General features: G+C 39.4%; 1 long non-coding RNA gene across 1 annotated transcript in view; it reads left to right on the top strand.

Annotated features, from left to right (window-relative positions):
- LOC309966864 overlaps nt 1-22,229 on the top strand; it is a 232,960-nt gene that overhangs the window by 67,349 nt on the left and 143,382 nt on the right. The window contains exon 3 of the long non-coding RNA XR_014326485.1: nt 20,122-20,263. This is a non-coding gene — a long non-coding RNA (uncharacterized lncRNA). The remainder of the gene's footprint in view (nt 1-20,121; nt 20,264-22,229) is intronic.

Below are 22,229 nucleotides of genomic sequence, written 5' to 3' on the forward strand. Positions count from 1 at the left end.
GCAACTGCATCTGAAGTGGGGGTAGACTCCAGGGACTGAGCCCTTAAACCTGTGGAGTCTGTGCTAACTGGGTGGTTAGTGTCAGAATTGAATTGCATTGAATTGCAGGACACCCATTTTGTGTCTAGAGAGTTGGAGAACTGGTTAGTGTGAGGAAAACCCCCACACATTTGGTGTCAGAAGTATTGTGAGTAGAAACAGCATAGACCAGTTCCCGTTTGTAACACTCTAGGGAAATTTTCTATCTAAAATTTTTCTATCTATGGGAAATACTTGTAAAAGGAAGGTTCTTTCAATATTGTTAATAATCTTTATCTATTTGAAAACTCTAACTTTTACACATTATATTTTCTTGGAGCAGATAATACATAATAATATGGTCAATAGGACCTGGAATTTATTAAGTGTTTACTGTGTGTCAGGCACAATGCCAAATGCTGTGTATGAATTATTTCATGTAATTCTCAGAGCAACTCCATATGGAAGGTAATTTCACAGATGAAAGAACTAAGGTTCAGAGAGGTTAAATAATTTGCCTCACATTACCCAGTTAAAAAGGAGCTGGAGCCGAAACTCTTAGGATAAATGACATGTCTAAGACAAGCTGTAGTGGTTTCTCTTCTTGGCTTTTGGGGCTGTAGACATTTAAAAGAAATGCGGATTGTCAAAGGCTCACAGAGGATTTTAGGGGAATAAAATGTATGTAGCCAGATGCTAGATTATTAGGGAGGATGATTGGTGGGGTGGGCAGTATATCTGTGTCCGTGTGACAACAAGGGAAGAATGCTGGAAGGAATAGGGCTTCCCTTAAGCCCTAAGTTTAGACCAGCCAGGGAGAAATGGGCCACACAGAGTGTGTTTATTTGTCCAGCATTTTACTTATCGCTCTGTATGTCCTTTACTTGTTTTATTTCATCTGGAGCTTACATTCCTACAGGCTAGTTGTTGTCTTGATCTAAATTGCTTTGCACACCAATCAGCACAGTTTCTTGATAATGAATTTCACAAAACACAGTGGGTATGGACATTCTCTTTGCATTTGGGTTTGATTCTTATTTCTTACTTTTACCTGCTGGGTGTCCTTTGTCATAAAAATTTATCATTCATGGCCTCAATTTCCCTCTTTATAATTTGGGAAAAATTGTACCATCCACTTCATAGGCTTGTGAGACAAGGGATGTAGGGGCTTCTGGTGCCTGACATGTAGTAATGGCTATAAAAAGCATCTAGTGCTACCGCTGCCCCCACTGGTGCTTCTGTAATGAAATAAAGTGGTCCGTTTAAAAGAATTGATATGTCAGGGACATGTTTGGGACCTTGGAAGCCTGGAGGAGAGAATATTGAACGTCCTTTACTTAGAGGGAGCAGGTGTTTGAACTCAGTAACCACGTTTTCTACCATCCTTAAATTCCCCTTACACCCGATCTAGAGAAGCAATGAAGCAGAGCTGCGTAAAGGTGAGGGCAGATCAGAGAATACGGCTACCGCTACTAGTTAAGATTTGGATATTGGCTCTAATTGGCCCCATGGCGGCCACTTTCCGTAAACGTATTTATTGGAACAGCCGTGTTATCCTGAGTATTCTGTCCCCTGCCATCTGCTACCAGAGGATGTGTACTTTTTCCTAGCAGAGGATGAGAAGAATTTGGACCAAGAAACAGCTGAATGCAGTAGCAAAGTGTATATTGAAAGAGTCAAGGAGACAAGGTAGAGTGGCTTGGTGTGGGGATAGTTGTATTTCAGGTTAGAGAAGATTTCTAGGAGAATTAACATTGGCTGAAGTAATCTGAGTTTAACTCATGCTGTTAAATGTAGATTTATAGTCATGTATTATATACAAAAAATGAGTTACGAGGTGCGCTACGTAGCCTGCCTAATCTGACCCCATCTACCTCTCCCACCACTCTCGTTCCCCCACACCACGCCTGCTTTTAGTTTCTTCAGAAAGCTCTTTCCCGCTTCAGGGTCTTTGCGTATCTTGTTCTCTGTGCCTTGAGCCTTGACCTCCAGCTCTTCCCTTGGCTACTCCTTTTGCTTATTCTTATGGTCTCCGCTCAAATATTAGTTCTTCAAAGAAGCATTGGTCTCAAATATAATTTAGGTTTCTATACTTATAATGGTTATTTCTGATAAAATAATGAAAATGAGGCAGAAAAAGGAGTTCATTGGTCTCTGAACCAGGGAGCCTAGGGATGGATCTGGAGCTTCAGGCATGACTGGGTCTAGGGACTTAAAAACCGCACCTCTTAGGTTCTGGCTCTCTTCTGCCCCTCCCTCCACTCAGCTTGGTGACACACTGTTGAACTCATTCTTCCCATCTGGGGACTGACTCTGTCACGTGGTTGGGAGACTGGAGGTCACAACCTCCTTTCTGGAGACCACTCCACATCCCTCTTTTATGGGACTGCAAGACCTGGGTTGGGGGTTGGGCATGGAGCCCTGTTTTTGAGGCATTCTCCCAGGATGGTGTGGAAAACATGCTGGTGTGTGTGAATGGGGTGGGGTGGGGGAAGGGGTACGGAAGGAAGGAACAGGGAAGAATGCATGTTGGAAAGATAAATGCAACACATCTCCACTCTTGTTTCCCTCATGCTTTTTTCTCATAGAATACAGTTCTTTTTCTTCACAGCCCTTGTCCAGTTTGAAATTTAGTGTACTTTGTGTGTTGATTTGGTTAATATCTGCTGCAGACTCCTCCAAGTTGGCTGTGTTCCCAGTGCCTGTGACTGGCACAAAGTAGGAGCTTGGTAATTACATGTGGAATGAATTAAATAGTCAAGGAAATCAGAGTGTAGCCAAAGGAGGGAGATGGGTGTGTTGTAACCATTACTTTATACCTAAAGAAGCTCTGGAGTGCTTTTTGGGCAACTTGGTCATTTCATTGATTGACAGACACGTGAGTTGAGGGCCAGAGTAGGGCAGGTGTTGCTAAAGTGCGGTGCCCAGACCAGCAGCATCAGCATCACCAGGGAACTTGTTAAATAAAAATGCAAATTCTTAGGCTTAGGTGGGCTAAGCCTCCTGAATCAGAAACTCTAGGGATAGGATCCAGAACTCTGTGTTTTAACAAGCTCTCTGGGTGATTTTGTTGCTAGGTAATGTTTGAGAATCTCTGGAGTAGGGGATAGGAAGGAGCAAGGTCACACTTACACAGTTGTATCCTATAAAAATTACTGGCAGGGGCTTCTGTCTGGGTTGTTTGAAACTCCTTTTGAGCAGAAAGAAGGCAGTGGAGTATAATGTTTAGGAGCTGTTGAGCCAGGTTCTGTTTTAGAATCCTGGGTCCTCCGTTAATTATTTGTACAACTCACTCAATCTCTCTAAGCCTCTAATTCCTGATCTATAAAATAACCATAACAAATAGTACCTAACTCACGGAATTGCTATGAAGATTAAAAATGGTAATGATGATGGTAACTGACATTTATTAAGACCTTACTAAGTGTCTAAACACAGTGTCGAGCTTTTTACAAGTGTTACCTTACTCATTGCATACAAAGCACAGTGCCTGGCACATGGCTAACGTTTATTGAATGCTTACTGTTATTGCTTATAAATGGAAAGTGAATGGACCTTGTCTATTTGGGGAAGGCCAAAAGCTCCCCTAGTCAAGGGGATCATGGTGAAGGCTGATCAGACATCTGTGTGACCTGTGAGAGCGTGGGTTTGATATCCAGCCTCCTGTTCTGTGTCTGCTTCTGCCATCCTGCTTTCTCATGGGCCATCCATCCTACATGTTCCTGACTTATTGGCTTCCCTTGATACACAGCCTTATAATAAGCCACAAACACTTGTAAACCTAGTGATGTCTTACTGGGGATCCTCACCATTAAAATGAAGTCTTACAGGTGGGATTAACTGAAGGCCTTCTCTGTATAGGCATTACCTAAGCTCTGCATTTCTGAATATTTGTGCTTTAGGAATTTTTCTTAAAACCTACTGAGACTTTCCTAACCTCAGCTGACTTTTCCCTACTCACTGTTCATGATCAAGGTCACCCAGATATGGGTCTGATAAGCCCATGGATATTGGTCATTTGAGCTCTGGTCCCCAGGGATTTCGACCCTTCAGCCAGTGCTGTTTGCTTGCATGTGTATAAGCTGGACCTGTACACCATGGTCTGAGGCAACTCTCCTGCCTGGTCAGGCTGGAGACTGAGGAGCTTTGCGCTGTGTTTAGTGGGCACTTTCGTGACCTAAACATTCCTTGGGTATTTACTGTGTACGAAGCCCAGAGCCTCCATTTCTGGGGAATGCTAAGGAAGTAATAGCTTGTCACAGTGCAATTTGCTTGTTGGAAACAACCTGGGGACGGTGGTATTATAGCACAGAAGAAGGTGCCTGTTAACTTGAAGCAGACTGAAGACCTGAGACCTGGGGCCAGGGAGGGGAGTGGGAGGAAGTTAGCATGGGCCAGGGTTGCTGTGACACAGAGGGGTATCCTGGGGACTCCTAGGCATAATTTTCAGCAAATACTTATTTAACGGTAACTATCACTAGTGGCTAAATGTGCTGTGGGTGGAGCTTTCTTCACATCAGAGCCAATGCCCAGATTTAGGGTCTTTCCCTCCTTTCTCCTTCTATGGTCTTTCTACCATAATTAATTTGGTACATGGTCACTTCTTGTGCACAGCTAAAGTTTGCCTCAATGAGAAGAGGAGTTTTACTCAGAGCCCTTGATTGTATGTGACAAACCCAATTTGAAGAAGCTTAAGGAAAAATAGAGTTGATTGGCTCAGGTAACTGGGAAGGATGATGGTAGAGATCACAGAATTAAAGAAAGAACTGCAGGACCCAGGGACTTGGGAATCAGGACACAACTTCACTGGGGTTTTCTCTTTGCTCATCTCTCATTTCTGCCTGTCTTTGTTTTCATTCTGCTTTCGTATCTCAGGTTTCATGTCTTAGCTACCCTAATGTAAAAAACTTTGCTTCTTTTTCCTCCGGTCTGTTTGTCATTCCAAGAGAAGGATTCATTTGGCCCTATTTGGTCATGTGTCCACTGCTGGACTCATCATATACCCAGGGGAGTGGGCAGAGTTGGTTGCCCACTGGTTAACCAGTACACTGGTTGTACTGGTTAACCATGGTAGGAGCTCATCCTGACTGGTGGTGCCCTTGCTGTGCTGATTGTGAAGTATTTTGAGTAGCATCAAACAGAGCACCTTAGAAACAAGTTGCTCTGTCTGCTTGGACACATCTGGGTCATCTGTCCAACTCTGTGATCCTGGGGGAGGGGGCGGTACACATGGCATGATTTGTTATAAAAATAAGTGATGGGGGAAATGTGCTAGGGAACCCAAAACTATTGTCATTGTAATGTGTCTCAAACATTAGGTAGCTGAATTCAATATGAAACAGCCCATAGTTACATAGCTTGTATCTAAGCACCCCATCTACATCATCTGTTGATACTTGTAAAGCTAAGTTCTTTTCCTCCCCTTTCCAGGTCTTTCCTGATGCCAGGCTCACCTGCTTTCCTTTCTGATAGAAACTATTATCTTCATCAGTCTTGCGGCATGAGCCCTCTGACTCTGTCCCTAGGAATCATGACTGTCTTTGCTCCTAATGATGGACATGTGGTTCTCACACTGCTCCCCTCATCAGCCGCTGTCCATCTTCATCAGCCCTTAGCACTCCCCACTCCCCACCCTTTTGTCTACCCTTGATTCTTCCTTTTTCCCCCTGTTCTTTTTTTTTACTTGCTTTTATCCTTAATGCTCTTCTATATTGAGCTGTTCCTGACAGAAGGAATGGCTGAGGGGATTATGATGCTTACTTAACAGATTGAAGAAATGAAGGCTCAGAGAATTTAAGGTGATTTGTTTGTTCCAGATCACACGGCTGGTAGTTGGCAGATTAGCAGTTTTTAGTCAGAGCCTTCTGACACCAAAGCTTAGGATCTTTCCTCTCCCTCAAGTTCTCTCCCTGTGTTTGCTCATTTAATTTAACTGTATTGCCACCCTCCCAATAAATTATCCTAATTTGGAAAGGGGGATTATTTGTGAGAGTGACTTAGGGGTAGTTTTGGAGTAGTGAATCTTGAGTTTGGAAGAAAACTCAGGGTTTTGATGGATAGAATGGGGAGGGGAGGCCGTTCCAGGGAACAATAGCCACCTGAGTAAAGCAGCTGCATGAGAAGGAGCTTCTGTCACGTGTCAGAAAAACAGCCTGGGAGTAGTGACAGTAACAACAGTAGCCTCAAGGAATGTGATGAAAAAACAGTGGGCAAAGTGAGCAGCTCCTCTGCTCCAGGCCCTTTTCTGTGCACTTTCATGCACTATCTTGTCTAATTCTTAGGGTAACCCCCTGAGCTATGTAATATTATTATCTTCATTTTCCTGCTGAGGAAACAGAGGCCCAAAGAGGGTAATTAACTTGCCCAAATCACACAGCTAGTAAGAAGCTAAAGTTTATATACAAACTTTAACCTCTTTGATCCTGAAGTCCATTTTCTTAACCAGGAGGCTCTGCTGCTAGAGGGTGTGGCAGGAATTTGATAAGAGGCCAAACAAGCAGTCCTAGGTCTGTCCAGAGACCTGATGCTATGAGTAAAAATTGTTGCTTGTAAGATATTTTTATCTTAGAAAGGTGTATCTTTATTAGATTTGAGCTTTAATAATGAATTTAGAAATATTATGCAGTCTGCTTGTAAAAGATTCAGACAGTATAGAATCAGAGGCAAATGTGAAAGCTTTCCTTTACTGCTAGTGTCCCTTCATTCTGTGCAGAGTATTTCATATTTTAATTTATCTCTCAGGCTTGCTGCAGTGGGGGAAGCGACTCTATCACCACCTTGTTGGAGGACCTGGGGCATGTCGCTCATCTCTGTACCCCATCTCTTCATCCATAAGCTTGATCTTCTTGCTTGCCTTCCTTCCAGACTCAAGATTCTCTGAATCTCTCTTTTCTTGCCGAGCAGCAGTGACTCAGGAATCCTGTGGGTAATAAATTATGTTCTATAGTAACGAGCCTTTCATTCCGTTCTGTCTGCTGGTTCTCCTTTTCACAGTGAACCTTGATGGGTTGAAGCAGAAAAACTCAAGAGTTTAGAAATGAGTTCCTACCCCTTGGAGGTGCCCTCTGTGTGAGGAGATGAACATGAGCGGCCCTCTGGAGAGAGCTAGGAACAAGGTGTGAAGGCTGTCGGGGACAGTGCTACTGCCTGCATAACTCACAGCCCAACCCTGAACACTGGTGGCGATGTGTGCTGCTAGGATTTGAGACAATCACTGAAGCTCCCAGTGTTTGCTGACCATGATCAAATACTAGTGTGGGTGAAAGAGCTCAGATACCTGGTACCTTCCTCACAAGAAATATAATTATGAACAGTGTCTCACGCTTGGTGTTAAAGTGGCAATAGATTCAACAAAATGTATAGGTATTCAGCAGAGTGAGATTGTGTGGGCTGAGGGTGGAGATGGTCTGTGAAGGTTTCCCAGAGGAGGTGAGATTCCAAGGATAAGATAAGTAAAAATTACTACATGTTCAATGTAGAAAGCTTGGATAATTTTAAAAAAGCATAAAAGACAAAATGATCTATTATGCCACGAAAGATAATTGCTATTAGTATTTTGGTATAAGTGTTTTTAGTTTGTTATTATTGCATTATATAATCAAAATGAAATCTTATTGTACATGCTTTTTTGCAACTTTAATTTTTAGCAATGTATGCCATTTTTCTATGTCAATAAATCTTTAAACACATGGAATTTTTGCAGTGGAAATGGCTTTTTTTCTTATTATAAAAGTGTAATGCTTGCCAAAAAAAAACCCCAAACAAACCAGAGGCTATATAAGACATTATAAGTAAGAAAAGAAAAAAAGCACATAATCTTACCCCCTGGCAATTACTACCATTAGCATTTGAGCATATATACCTCCTGACTTTTTTCCAAATATGTGTGTGTATGTGTATAAAATACATATGTATAATATATATTATGTTTTATTGCTGTACATATTTGATTAATATCTTTCATCCACCTTACCCCCACAGATTTTAAGCATCGTGAAGGCAAAGACTGTGTCTTTCCCATTCACGAGACTACTGTATTCCTAGCTTCTTGCATAGTGCCTGGCACATAATAGGCAATTAGTAAATATTTATGACGTGAATGAATGACTGAATGGTAGGTCCATATTGTGGTGGATCTTGAATGAGGGGATAATAAGAGTGCTGTCTAATCACTGGGAAATGAGCAGGGCTTTCAGAACTTTGGGCATCAGGTTATGACTCTTTGCTTATATATGGTCAACATCTGTGCATTTTTTTTAAAAGCCAAAGCAAAAAAATAAATAAACCCAAACCAAACAAAACCCAAACTCTTTGCTGCTTTTAATTTGATGAAAAGTTGAATTTTGACTGTTAATATTCATAGCAACTTAAATCACCTCCTTCTCTCACCGTCCTCATCTCTCTAGCTAGCCCTAGGAAGCCAAGGAACATGTCTCGTTCATCTTAGTACTGCTAATGCAGTGCCATATGTGTCCTTGCATCATTGCATGTTTCTTGGTGAGTGTGATGGTAGGAGGAGGAAGGCGATGGAAAATTATCCACAGAGAGACCTGTGGTGAATAAAAGGCATGCAACACTTCTCTGATGTGACCGGACGCTGAGATGACTGCTTATTTCATTAAGATGCCTTTCCCTTATCTAGTTTTGCTAGACCTGATTAAAGAAGTTGCAGTGAGAAATATGTGTGGGCAGACAGTTAAGTAGCTAAACCAACTTTATTATAGCTCCACTGCTGTAGCATAAGACTCTAGTGCACATTCTGAGAGACATTTTAAATGCTCTGAACTTAAATGAACCGAAGAGTAATTTGGATCCAGAGATTTTAAACTTTCATGTTGTTGGGATCCAGAGTGTTCAACTTAGAATTGTAGAATATTTGGATTGAAGGGACCTTGGATACCCACTAGTGCAGTCTTCTCATTTTACAGGGGAAGAAACTGAGCTCCAAAGGGAGAGTTGAATTACTCAAGGTCCAGTAGCAAGTCAGTGGAAAAGCTGGAAATAGAACTCAGTCATTCTGAGTTCCAGGCTCATGTGATTTCTGACTGTTTGCTGTGAGAAAGATAAAAACTTAAAACATCCAAGAACAGCTAGTGACCACCATTTGAATGTGTTTTATATATAGATAGAAAGGAGGCAGGAAAGAAAAGGGGGGTAAATGAGGAGAAAGGATAAAGGAAACAAATGCAAATGAGAGCCTTTCTAGGTAATGCATGCTGTGGTTTCAACTCCTAGGGAGCAAAATTTGAGTCACACAAAACGATTTGTAAAGTGTTGCTCTCATGAACTTCTCTGGTGTGCGCGAAAAGCACGGAGGGTTGTAGTTTTAAAAATGAATTTGAAATGCTTTGGACATCAGTAGTGGAAGCTCACTACCTTTTCTTTGAATCTAAATGAATTAGCAAAGGAACTCAATTTTAGTCACAGGAGACTAATTAAGCCATCTTGCTTGAGCCATAGCTAAATCCCCTTGTATGAAGAGTAGCACACAAGGGGGAGAGGAGCTGAACTGTGGCACGATGTAATATGCTCACAGAATCAACTTGGTCTCGTAGCCTCAGTGACATGAAAGGAATAAAGTATAGACATTTTGTAGAAGATGAAGAGAGGAACTTATAGTGACTTTTGTAGTGCTCCTTGCAGTTTTCCTTTCTCTTCCCAGATTTACCCTTCCCTCCCATCCTGCTCCTCAAACTGGCCTACTGCAGTAATCTCAGACTCATAGATTCTGGTTTCTTTCCACTCCAGCACAATCTAAACACTGCTTCCACGGTTATCTTCTTAAAATAATCCTTTGATGATTCTCGTCTCTGACTCAGAACATCTCAGGGTTTTCATTGCTGAAAGCAGTGGCTCTCAACTTTAAAGCTGGTAACAACACATGGGGAAGTACTGCGAAAAATTTGCTTACATGGTCAAGTCCAGTTCTTTAGCCAGAGGACTGACCTTTAATGGTAGAAATTCAGATCTAGGGCAGGTAAAAGAAGGGGGAGAGAGGTTTGGGGAGACTGGTCTCCAAAATATCCATAGGAATGAGATACACTGGCAACCCTGATTATGGGAGGATTTGCAGCTTATGGATGGAAAGGAATTGTAAAACCATGTCATCAGTGTTTGGGCTTAAGCCTGCCAGACAGCTTGCATAGTGGGAAGTCTGGAATAAATGCAGAAGATATAGGTGTAGCCCCTTGATTTCCCTGAGCCTCAGCTTTCTCATCTGTGAAATGGGAATGTAAAATGCCCTGCCTCCTCATAGTTATAAGGATCAAATATATGAAAATGCTTTGAAACTTTCAAAGTGTTGAATAAAATAAGGTAATTGTTTATATTAATAGTCTGTTCTCTTCACCCTCTGTTCTCTCTCTTCACCTTTGCCAAATGACAAAAAGGGTCTCGCTCAGGAGAGTAATTGCAGTTAAATAGGCTAAGCCTGTGGGGGGAGTGTGTGTTGTTGACATTAATCCTGCTACAGCTATTTGTAGGAGAAAAGATAAAAGTCATATAGCAGCCAGCAGAATGTTTTTGATTACCCCATGGATTTGGGTAGCTTGGAGGTCTGCTGTTGAGCTGTAGAGCTGGAATCTGACTTCCTCTGTGAGTATGAATTTGACTGAGTTTAGCAGTGAGAAAAGCTTAAGAAAAGCCACACATGCTGAAACCCAAAAGGCTAATGAGGAGAATAAACAGCTTGTGTCACTAGACCTTGTGCATTTCCCTAAAAAGAAATCATGAAGTATGAACAAAATGTTGCCTCTGAAGGTTTCATGGTTACTTGGTCTAGTTTTTAATTTGGTAACTGTGCTCATTGCCTGCAGGAATTACAAGAACAATAGGCTTCTGGGTGTTTATGAATTGATGCCCTCGCCTGAATTCTGACGTGATGTCCTGGCCTTGGCCCCACTCGCAGCAGCGGGGCGCTCATGCAGGCCAGGTGTTGCTCTGTTCTGAACACTCACAGCTTAGCGAACTTAGGGGGCTTTATATTGTGTTTTCTTGATGAGCCAGAGCCTGTGATTTTGGCTTCAAACATGTTTATTCTTCCCTGTATGGCGTGTCCACAGAAAATAAGGAAATGCTTTGTTTTAAATAAATTCTCTTGTTCTTCTCAGAGTCCCCTGGTGTTTTCAATAAAAGGACACAATTGCAATTTTTTTCCCCCTTACCACCCAGGTTTGTCAAATCTCTGCATTTTGCCACTTTTGCTCCATGTCTTTTATTATATAATAAGTATATATATTTTTAAAAGAAAGAAAATGTAGATGCAGTTGAAGCCCCTGTGAAATCCTTCCCACCCCATTCCTGTTTCTCTCCCTCCCTTTCCAGACCACTATGCTGAATTAAGCAAGCAACATGATGTTCAACTGAATGTTTTGATCAAGTAATAATATTTCAAAGTGAAGTTCCCATCCCTTGTGGAAATAGGAAAGTAGGTGTCCCAAATCAGGCCATATGAAAGTCATATGAAATCTTGTTTCTTCTGTAAATCATTTCTCAGCTGGTATAAACCTTCATTTTTTTTCCCTGCTGAATTTCATTAGCAGTACTTCTTTTTAAAAAATAAGTAAAACATTTACATGGTTCAAAATTCAAAATAATTCCCAAAGAATTAATATTGAGCTTTCTTTCATCTGCTTTATTCCCCTCCCTCCCAACCTTGTGGTTAACAATTTTTATTAGTTTCTTGTTTGTACTTCCAGTGTTTTATTATACACATAGAAAAAAAATGTGAATATACGTTCTTATTTTCCTGCTTTCTTTACTCAAAACATTGTATTCCATATTCATTGTTTTACCACATATTTTCCACTTAATAATGTATCCTGGAGGTCTGTACACCAGCATCCCCCCTTCTCTCCCTCTCTCTCTCTCTCTTTTTTTTAATAATTTTGTATTTTTTATAGTTGTATAACATTTCACCCAGTACATATTAATATGTAGGACTTTATTTATTTTACAGTTACATAGAATTCTGTTGCATGAAGGGAAAATATTTTTTCAACTAGTCCCCTATTGCTGGACACTTGGGTCATTTAAATCTTTTCCTATTTCAGGTAATGTCCTGAAGATTAATATTGTATATACGTTACTTCATATGTATGCAGGTATGTGTATGCAGTTCCAGAGTGAGATTGTCAAAGTGTAGATGCAGTGCTTCCTATGGGTTGCAACATTTTGCATTCCTGAAAACAATGTTAGTTTGTGCTTCCCCACAGCTTTGCCAAGAGAGCATATTAAATAATTTTTGGAGTTTACAGGTGACCATATATGTGTGGGTCTATTTCTGGACTCTTCATTCTGTTCCATCAGCACACACAGCACATAGCTGTAATTATTGTATTTTTTTAAGTTGAAAAGATATATGCACCCCATGTTCATTGCAGCATTATTTACAATAGCCAAGATATGGAATCAACCTGAGTGTTCACTGATACATGAATGGATAAAGAAGATGTGATATACATACATATACACACACAATGGAATATTACTCAGCCATAAAAAAGAATACAGTCTTACCATTTGTGACAACAGGGATGGATCTAGAGGGTATTTTCCTAAGTGAAATAAGTCAGACAGAGAATGACAAATACTGTATTATCTCACATGTACGTGGAATCTAAAAAACAAAATGAATATACAAAACAAAACAGAAACAGATACAGAAAACAAGTGGGTGACTGCTAGAGGGGAGGCCAGTGGATGGATGGGCAAAATCAGTGAAGGGAATCAGGAGGTACAGACTTGCAGTTATAAAATAAATAAGACACAGGGGTATGCTATACAGCATAAGGAATGTAGTTAATAGTACTGTGATAACTTTGCATGGGGACAGATGGCTGCTAGACTCATGGTGATCATTTTGTAATGTATTTTAATGTTGAATCACTATGTTGTAACCTGAAACTAACGTAATATTGTAAATCAACTATATTTCAATAAAAAATTATCGTAGTTTTTTTTTTAAATATTGACACCTGGTTGTGTAAACTCTCCAGTTTTATTCTTCTTCAAGATTGTATTGCTCTTCTAGGTCCTTTGCATTTCCATGTAAAGTTTAGAATGTATGGAAAATCCCAACTGGAATTTTGATTTGGATTGCCCTGAATGTATGGATAAATTTGGGGGTAATTGACATTTTAGCATTTCTCAGATTGTCAGTCTGTGAGTATTTATTTAGCCCTTCTCTAATTTCTTTCAGCAGTGTTTTGTAGTTCCACAAAATCAATTCGATGAATTCCTAGATATTTTACATCTTTCATTACTATTTAAATGTTTATCTTTTTAAAATTATGTTATCTATTTGGTTATTGTTAGTAGATAGTTGATTTTGATTTTGAACAACTTTTCATGTATTTTAGGACCACTTGTCCTTAAATGGCAACTGGATTTTCTTTTTCTATTGCTTTTTGAGTTTATTCTTCTTGATTTTTAGGATTTCCTTATAAATTAGGAATAACATTTTGTCTGTGCTATGAGTTATAAAAATTTTTCTCAGATTGTCATTTGCGATAAAGTTCATTTTGACGCTTTCATCATAGACCAAGTTAGTTAAGTACTGAAAGGATCTTAGAAACCTTCTACTCTCTCATTTTACAATGAGGAAACTGTGGCTTAGGATGCCTGAGTACTGAGGCCCAACTACCAAGTAAAGACAGAAGCTGAATTTGAATACAAGTCTCAGCCCAGTGCTTTGTCCACCATTGTGCCTGTATATAATCAAATAGTACTCTTTATTATGGCATGATTGACTTGTGTGAACTCCATGAAAATAGGAATTTATGCTTCCCGAAAGACAGCTATGGAGCTGCAATGCATATATCATAGTTCCCCAATGATTTAGTTGAATCATCAAAAGAATATTTTCCCATGAAGAAGTATCCAGGCGTAGATGGTTCAACCAGGGAATTCTGTAAGATATTTAAGGAAAATACAATACTAATCCTGCACAAACTCTTTCAGAGAATAGATGCAAGAGACCTTCTTCCTAATTCATTTAATTAAGCCAGTGTTACCCTAATACCAAAGCTAGACAAAGACATCCGAAGAAAAGAAAACCATAGACCAATATCTCTCATGAACATAGAAGCAATCATCCTTAACAGAATAATAGCAGCCTGAGTCTAGCAACATGTAAAAAGGATTATCACCATGAACAAATGGTACTTATTTTAGGAATGTAGGTTGATTTATCTCTTCCTTCTCCTTTAGTTATTCTCATTATGTGTTATGTTATACCTTTTGTAATCGTCCCACAGTTTGGGGGATTTCTTTTCTGTTCTTTTTTCAGTCTTTTTTTTTTTTTCTCTTTGCTTTTCAGTTTTGGAAGTTTCTATTGTCATACCCTCAAGCTGAGAGATTCTTTCTTCAGAAAATTAGTTGCTATGTCCAGTGTACTAATGAGCACATCTAAGGCATTCTTCATTTCTGTTACAGTGTTTTTGATCTTAAGCATCTCTTGTTTATTCTTTCTTAGAATTTCCATCTCTCTGCTTTCATTATTCATCTATTCTTGCATATCGTCTACTTCCATTAAAGCTCTTAGTACATTAACCACAGGTTTAAAAATTTCTGTTAATTCCAACATTCCTGCTGCATCTGACTCTGGTTCTGATGCATTTCCAGTATCTTCAAACTGTGCTTTTTGCCATTTAGTATGCCTTTTAATTTTTTGTGCAAGTGCCTATGATATACCGGGTAAAAGGAAACCATGGTACGTAGGGCTTTAATGCAGTGATAAAGTGTGGGGAGAGGGGAAATATTCTACAGTCCTGTGATTCGGGTTCAGTCTTTTGGTGAGCCTGTGTCCCTGGATTGTGACCTCCCACAGTGCTTCCTAGTGCACCCCGCCCCCCTCCCCCACCATTTAGGTGGGATGGGATGGCTAGAGGGAGCTGGAGTTTGAGGCTTCTCTTCTCACAGGTAGGTTAGGCTCTGGTAAAATTGTTTCTCCTGAAGGCAGGCCTTGTTAAGGAAAACAGAATGGTCTAGTGTATTTCAAAATGATTCCTTTTTCCCTTCCCATGCTGCAAGCACAAGAGGGTTTCTCTCCGATAGTCACCGCGAGAACAGGGTGAAGCTCTTAGAGGTAAAACTTAGAAGTGTGCCTCCCACCCCATGACTGGGTCCCCCTGGAGTTTTTATCTCTCAGACTTTTGCACACTGAGCCTCCAGCAGTTGTCAATTACAGTTCAAGTTTTCCTACCCCGGTATTGGTTTCTATGGATGTTTCTGCTCCAGTAGGTTCCGATTCTCTGTATCTGCCTGTCTGTCTCTCCAATTTTTGGAGCAGCAGTTTGTCCTGTTGTCTCACTTCTCTGACGGATCTAAGAAGAGCTGATCTTTCAACTCGTTCATCTTTTTACTTGTTGTTATGGTGGAGTGGTAACTTCTAAGTGCCTTACATTGCAAAGTTGATTTATTATCCAAAAATCAATTTGGGTGAAATAATATGTTAATAGAAAAAAGGACAAAAACCATGTGATTCTCTCAGTAGACATAAAGTGTTTTTTTAAAATATCCAACATGCATTCTTGATAAAAGTTCTCAACAAGTTAGGAATAGTTGAAGATTTCCTTACCCTGATAAAGAGCTACAGCTAACAACATGCTTAATATTAAAAGCTTGAATGCTTTTTCTCCTTAAAGATTTAAAAGAATATCTGCTCTTGCCTCTTTTATTCAACACTGCTCTGGAGATTCTACTCTTTAACTTCTTATTCTTGCAATAAGGCAAGAATAAGAAATTAAAGGCATACAGATTGTAAGGTAAGAAGTAAAATTATTTTTATTCACAGATGATCTGATTTGTATGTAGGGAATATCTGTCAAAAAGCTACTAGAAGTACTAAACAAGTTTAGGAAGGTCACAAGTTACAAGATCAGTATCTAAAAATCAACTGTTATTTTCCTATTTATTGGCAATTCACAATCCAAAATTAAAATTAAGACAATAATATTGTTTACTATGGAATCAAACAGAATAAAATACTTAGGCATAAATTTAACAAAAGGGAGAAAAAACTGTATGCTGAAAATCGTAAGACGTTGCTGAGAGAAAGTAATGAAGAGCTAAATAAGCGGAAAGATAAACTATGGTCATGGATTTGAAGATCAGTTTAGTTAAAATGGCAATTCTCTTCTCAAATTGATCTATAGATTCAACATAATCCCTGTCAAATTCCCAGCAGGCTTTTAAATATAAATCGACAAGTCAATCCTAAAATTTAAATGGAAATTCAAAGTACCTACAATAAACAGAACAATTTTGAAAAGACAATGTTGAAGGATTTGTGCTACCTGATTTTCAAAGCTTACTGTGAAGCTACAGTAATCAAGACAGTGTGGTATTAGCATTAGACCGTAGATCTGTGGAACAGAACAGAGTCCAGAAATAAACCCATACATGGTCCCTTGATTTTTGAGACTTGCAAGGTAACTCAGTGGAGTTAGAGAGTCTATTCAACAAATGGTGCTGGAACAATCGGGTGTCTCTATGCAAAACAAAAGCAAAAACATAAAACCCCTGGACCCTTACTTCATACCATAACACAAAGTTCTACTCAAAATGGATCATAGATCTAAATGTAAGAGCTGAAATTATCATGTAACTAGAAATAAACAGGGGAGAAAATATTTGTGACTTTGAATTTCTTAGATAGGACACAAAAAATACGAACACCAAAAGATAAATTAAAATGTTTGCTTTTCAAAAGATAGCACTGAGAAACTGAAAAGACAAAGACAAGTAAAAGGAATTGCAGAAAATATTTGCAAATTATTTATCTGATAAAGGACTTGTGTTCAGAATATGAAAAAAACCTCTTACAGTAAATAGTCTGAAAGCACACAACACAATTAAAAAATGGGTAAAATTTTGAATAGAACCTTCAAAAAAGATCTATGAATAGCAAATAAGCACATGAAAAGGTGTTCAACATTGTTAGTCCTTAGGAAAATGCAGACTAAAATCCCATTGAGAATATACTACACACCTCTAAAATATATGTAATCAAGAAAGATTGAGAATACTGTTCCTGAGGTTGCATAGAAACCAGAACTCTCATGTGTTGCTGATGGAAGTGGAAAATGATACACTCCCCTTTGAAAAATTGCCTGGCACGTTCCTAAAAAGTTGAACTTATATTTACCAAATGACCAAGAAATTTATTTTCCAGGTATCTGCCCAAGAGAAATGAAAAGACTTGTATCCAAATGTTTGTTAGGCTCAATATCTCCAAATATTTGGAAGCAATCCAAATGTCCATCAACTGGGGAATAGATAAACAAAATGTGGTATATCTATACAGTGGAGTGCCATTCAGCAATAAAAAGGAGTGAACTACTTATACATGTAACAACATGGATAAATGTCAAAAATATGCTAAGTGGAAGAAGCCACACAAAAGAATATGTACTGTGTGATTGCATTTGTATGAAATTGCTAGAACAGGCAAAACTGTAGAGACAGCAGGTTGCCTGGGGCTGGGATTGGGAGCAGGAATTGACGGCAAAGGGACACAAGGGATTTTGGGGGTGATGAAAGTGTTCTGAAGCTTGAGTGTGTTGATGGTTACACAACTGTGTAAATTCACTAAAACTGACTTCATCTGTATACTCCAAATGGGTAAATTTTATGCTATTGTAAACTATACTTTAAAACGTGGTTAAAGAAGGAGAAATCTCTAAAGAGGAAGTTGTATCAGACGTTAATAGTTTGGAAGGTATCTTTCTTAAAAGATTGTTTCTCGTTTTTTCCTTTAAAGTGAATAGGGTTTAAATTTTTAAATTTTTTGCTTTTTGAACAGGCTACTTCCTGGTGGCTCTCGGGAGGGATTATTCCCTAGAGCAGTTGTACATTACACAGCTCAGGCTGAGTCTTCCTCAATGGAGACAGTTGCCAACAAAGAGTGAGACTCAGCTGGAGAGGGCTGAGTGAGCCTTCTGGGGTAGGCGCCCCTCAGGATTTGCTCTAATTACTCCAGCTGAGCATACAAGAAGAAAGGCAAAGCCACAGGGAGGCATATTAATTAAAATGTCTCCTATTTCAGTGGGCCATTGTGATTCTCTTAACTTTTAGGAGGTTACAGTTGTAAGTTTACAGTTTGTTATTTCCTTCCATGTCCAGCATAATTGCATGATGAAAGAATCCCACATTTTAATATTCAGAAACAGTCACTTGGGTAGATTAATAAGAAGGAATAGCTAATTAACAATTAGGGTCAGATAAGAAAAAGGATCTACTTTTAAAATGAGACTATTGGGAACTATCTTGAAGGGGGACTTTGACTATAGATTTCCTTCTGGTGTAGCTTACTTGGACATAGCAGGAAAGGTCTTGGTCCCCGAGCTTTTGGTGTCCAATTGCCTGTTACTGCATAGGAGGTATAATTAGAGATGTGAAAGAGCCCCTCTCACTGGTTTTATTTCCACTGCTTGTTTAGACCTTTGCTTCCAATTAAAGAACAGGAGAAACATGCCTTTTAGGGAATATAGAGAAAATTTTGCTTTGATCTTATCTGCTGCAATTATTGAATACATTTTCCCTTTGACCAGTGCCTCTCTCTCTCTTCCCACACAAGAAAGCCTAAAACAAACAGAAAGAAACCATTAACTTAAACTGTTGTTATTCAGAAGTGTTTTTGATTTGATGCTTTAATTTTAAGATTACTCTGTTAATTGTAAGATCAGAGGCTTATATTTTTAGGGCCATATGCTGCTTTGGTTCCATGAACGTGGATACCCTGTGGATCTCAGTGGGAGTTAAAGCAGAGCTAGTTGCAGGATGGTGGTTTCTTCCTTTTTTTGCACAAGGAATTTTTCACTTGCTTTTTCCAGAGTGTAATTGGCATGTATTAAGGCCACTTGTTTGGCATAAATGTTTACTGACATGTTTGGCGAGACAATAGCAATTGTTTAATAGGCATTTCTTAGTTTACTTGCTAGCACTAGATGTGCTAAAGATTCTCCCATAGGAGTGGCTTCCCCATCCCCCTGATGGGCAACTGTGTTCTATTTCCTGAATTAAAACACTCTTTCTCCTATTTTCAGAAGAGCGGGATGTTCCTTTCTCTGTCCTAGGAGCTCATTTCTTCCACAAAACCTTTCCTTAGTCTGTTTAGCCCATCTGTCATGCCCTCTCATCTCCAAACCTTATCTATCTTTTAGAGCACAGTTTAAAGTTTAATCTCCTTTATGAAATCATTTCCTTGTAGCTCATAGCAAACTTCTCTCTTTTCTGAACTCCTGAGCTTATATTTTCCGCATAGAACTCATTTCCAAATTATGACAAGCACTGATGGTTTGTTCACCAACTGCTTTCTCTTTGTAGACACTACTCAGAATGCCCATGTGTATCTCAGTTCAGGCTAATAAGATGGTAGCAGTCTGCTGTATGGTCTCTGGGAAGATGTATTTTTCTGATGTAGGTGACAGGCTGCCAGGTGTTGAGGTGGTCAATTAAGACAATGAGCCAAACTGAAAGTATCGGTCAAGTCTTTATTTATTTATTGCGGCAGTGCAAGCAAGAGGCAAAAAGTGGCACTGGCTCCCTAGTGCTCCATTTTTTTTCCTATGGAGCAACACCTGGCAAGGGTGAGATGCATGCAGTGCAGATGAGGGGAAATGTTTTATTGCTGAGGAGCCTGGAACAGAGGGCTTGTGCCTTTTCACGGTCTGATAGAGGGGGAGGAGGAAGGCTAAGGAGTAGAAAAGTACTGATTGAGCATGAAGAAAATGCCTTAGTCAAGTTCCCTGGTAATGAGGTCTTGGTGGAGGTGTCCAAAGTGCCTCAGCCAAGGCCTCTGATAAGGTGGCGTCTGAAGAGAAATGCTTGGGCTAGATGTATATATGCTGATATGTGTATGAGCATGGCTGGCTCAGATGGGTGGAGTGGAGGTGGGCTTCCTTGAGTGCAACTCTCCAGAAATCTGCAGTGCAGTGGCTGTAACCAAGTCTGGTGTGGGGACGGCAGCTTTTCACTGTGACGTCTGTCGGGCAAAGCCTTGCAATTGCCTATGGTCGGGTCTGAATGATCACACGCAGGCTTTTGGTCTAGAGATGGACTCTTCAATAAGTTCCACCTCTTTCCCTTTTTATTTTCTTGAAGCTGGAATGTGACCTTATGGTTGAAACTGTAGCAGCCAACCTGTGTCCATGAGGGAAATATCAAGGGAATTCAAAGGCTCTGGAGTTAACTAAACCAGAAACAACAACTGCATGCATCTGGACTTCCCATTATGTGGGGAAAAGTAAGTTTCTAATATTTAAGCCACCAAAGTAATGTTTTCTGCTCCTCATAGCCTAAAATATTCCTAATTGATACATCATTTAATCATGCAGTGTTTTTAAATGTTATATAACTGATATTGATCTAAATGATTACATATTGTTTGAGGTACCTGAAAGGAACAATCTCAGCCATCCCCTGCTACCATAGTCCTATTTCCTTTTAATCTTATTGTAAGTAGACTTTGAAGCTGTCATTGTTTCTTTTTTGTAGATGAAAAACCATAGGATTCTCAGTTTATTTGTTAGTGCTCATAGAAGAGTGATGCTGACAAAACTCCTAGCATCAATTACCTGGAAATTGAAGACCTGAGTCTGGGTCCCAGTAACAGTTTCTGATTAAATAAAGCCCCAGGTAAAGGTCATTTGCCTTTGGAATATTCAGCACTGCTTACCATGATGGGCTTAGGTCCTTGTCTACTTGTTAATCCTATTGCCTAGAAGTCAACAAATGCCTGGGATCATGTATAGGATGATTCTAGTAAAAAATGCTTTATGATGTCTCTAAATGATTCCATATAGATGTAGGCCAATTTCCTTTTTGATAAGTTGCTCCTCTAGGTTTCTCAGGACAGTATTTTTCAGGAGTATCTGGGTCTTAGGCACAGCTCTTGTCTTATTGACCAACATTACATAAGCTTCATCAGTTTGTGAATACATTTCTTAGGAACCTTGAATAAACTTTGATTTCATTGACCTTCTATCAGCCCTTGGCTTATGTACAGGAATGGGTTATGCTCTAGATACACAATCCTAGCTATTGATACATATGTGAGACTTGTAAAACCACTGCCCATATTTCAGGTCATTAGAGTAAGTTTCTTGGTAGATTAGATAATTTTAAGGGAGACATAATACAATGTTTCAAATTCTCCTCCTTCACGTGTTTCTTAATGACTTGATATTATTCCTGGATGAGCGAAATTCATGCTTCCCTGCTATAAGGAATAGATAGATAAGCATTTGCCTAAATGCTGATGATATAGTTTATTTTCTCAAATTTAGAGTAGCCTCCACAAACAATGGCCCTTCGATCTCATTATTTCACTTTAAATCAGTTACTTCAAAACCCAAGTCATCAGTTTTGGCAGAGGTCTTCAAACATTTAATTGGTCAAAATCTAAGAACCCTATATAGAAGGTCAACTTGTTCACTTACCACTAGCTTGTCTTAAAGAGTTACTCAGTAAATAGTACTGTTTGCAATTCAATATTACATGGGCACTGTATTGAGATTATTAACATCTCCAGTTGCAGTTATTAGAGGCACATTTTATAGCACAGAATAATTCTGATAATGATGATAAAAGAGGTAAAACTGATTTAGTGTTTGCTATGCAAGGCATTGTGCCAAGCAGTTATATGCATTTTCTCTTCTAATTCTTGCCATGGCCTGTTAAAGTAGGTAGAACTTTGGGGCCTGTTCTCATAAACTGTAGTCAACTCTGGGCTGTTTTCTGAGGAAAACCTTCCTTTATCTGCAAATATTACCTTGGCCCAACTCCATGTCACAGTCAGTGGGCTTTTCTCTAGGCTCATGCCTGATTAGAAGGCTTCTTGATTATATAACAAAATCTTAAACCTGTTCTTTTTTGGATGCACACTGAACACACGATACCGCCTTTAACCAGTAACGTAGAGTTAAGTGGGCTTGAATTCTCATCTGCAGTCCTTGCTGGAAGCTTGGCTGTGAGGAATATTGTTCATGAAAGAGCACCTGAAGGGCGTGTGGGCTGTCTACTACACCCTGGTCGTCTTCACTGTCCAATATATGGTAGCCACTAGCCTCATGTGGCTATTTAAATTTAAATAAATTAAAAATGAAGTAAAATAAAAATTCAGCTCCTCAGTCAAAACACCCATATTTCAAGTGCTCAATAGCCACGTGTGGCTAGAGGTTTTCATGCTGGACAGCACAGATATAGAACAT

Source organism: Leucopleurus acutus (genome assembly GCF_964270905.1).
Source record: "Leucopleurus acutus genome assembly, chromosome: 10".
Classification (NCBI taxonomy): Eukaryota; Metazoa; Chordata; class Mammalia; order Artiodactyla; family Delphinidae; genus Leucopleurus; species Leucopleurus acutus.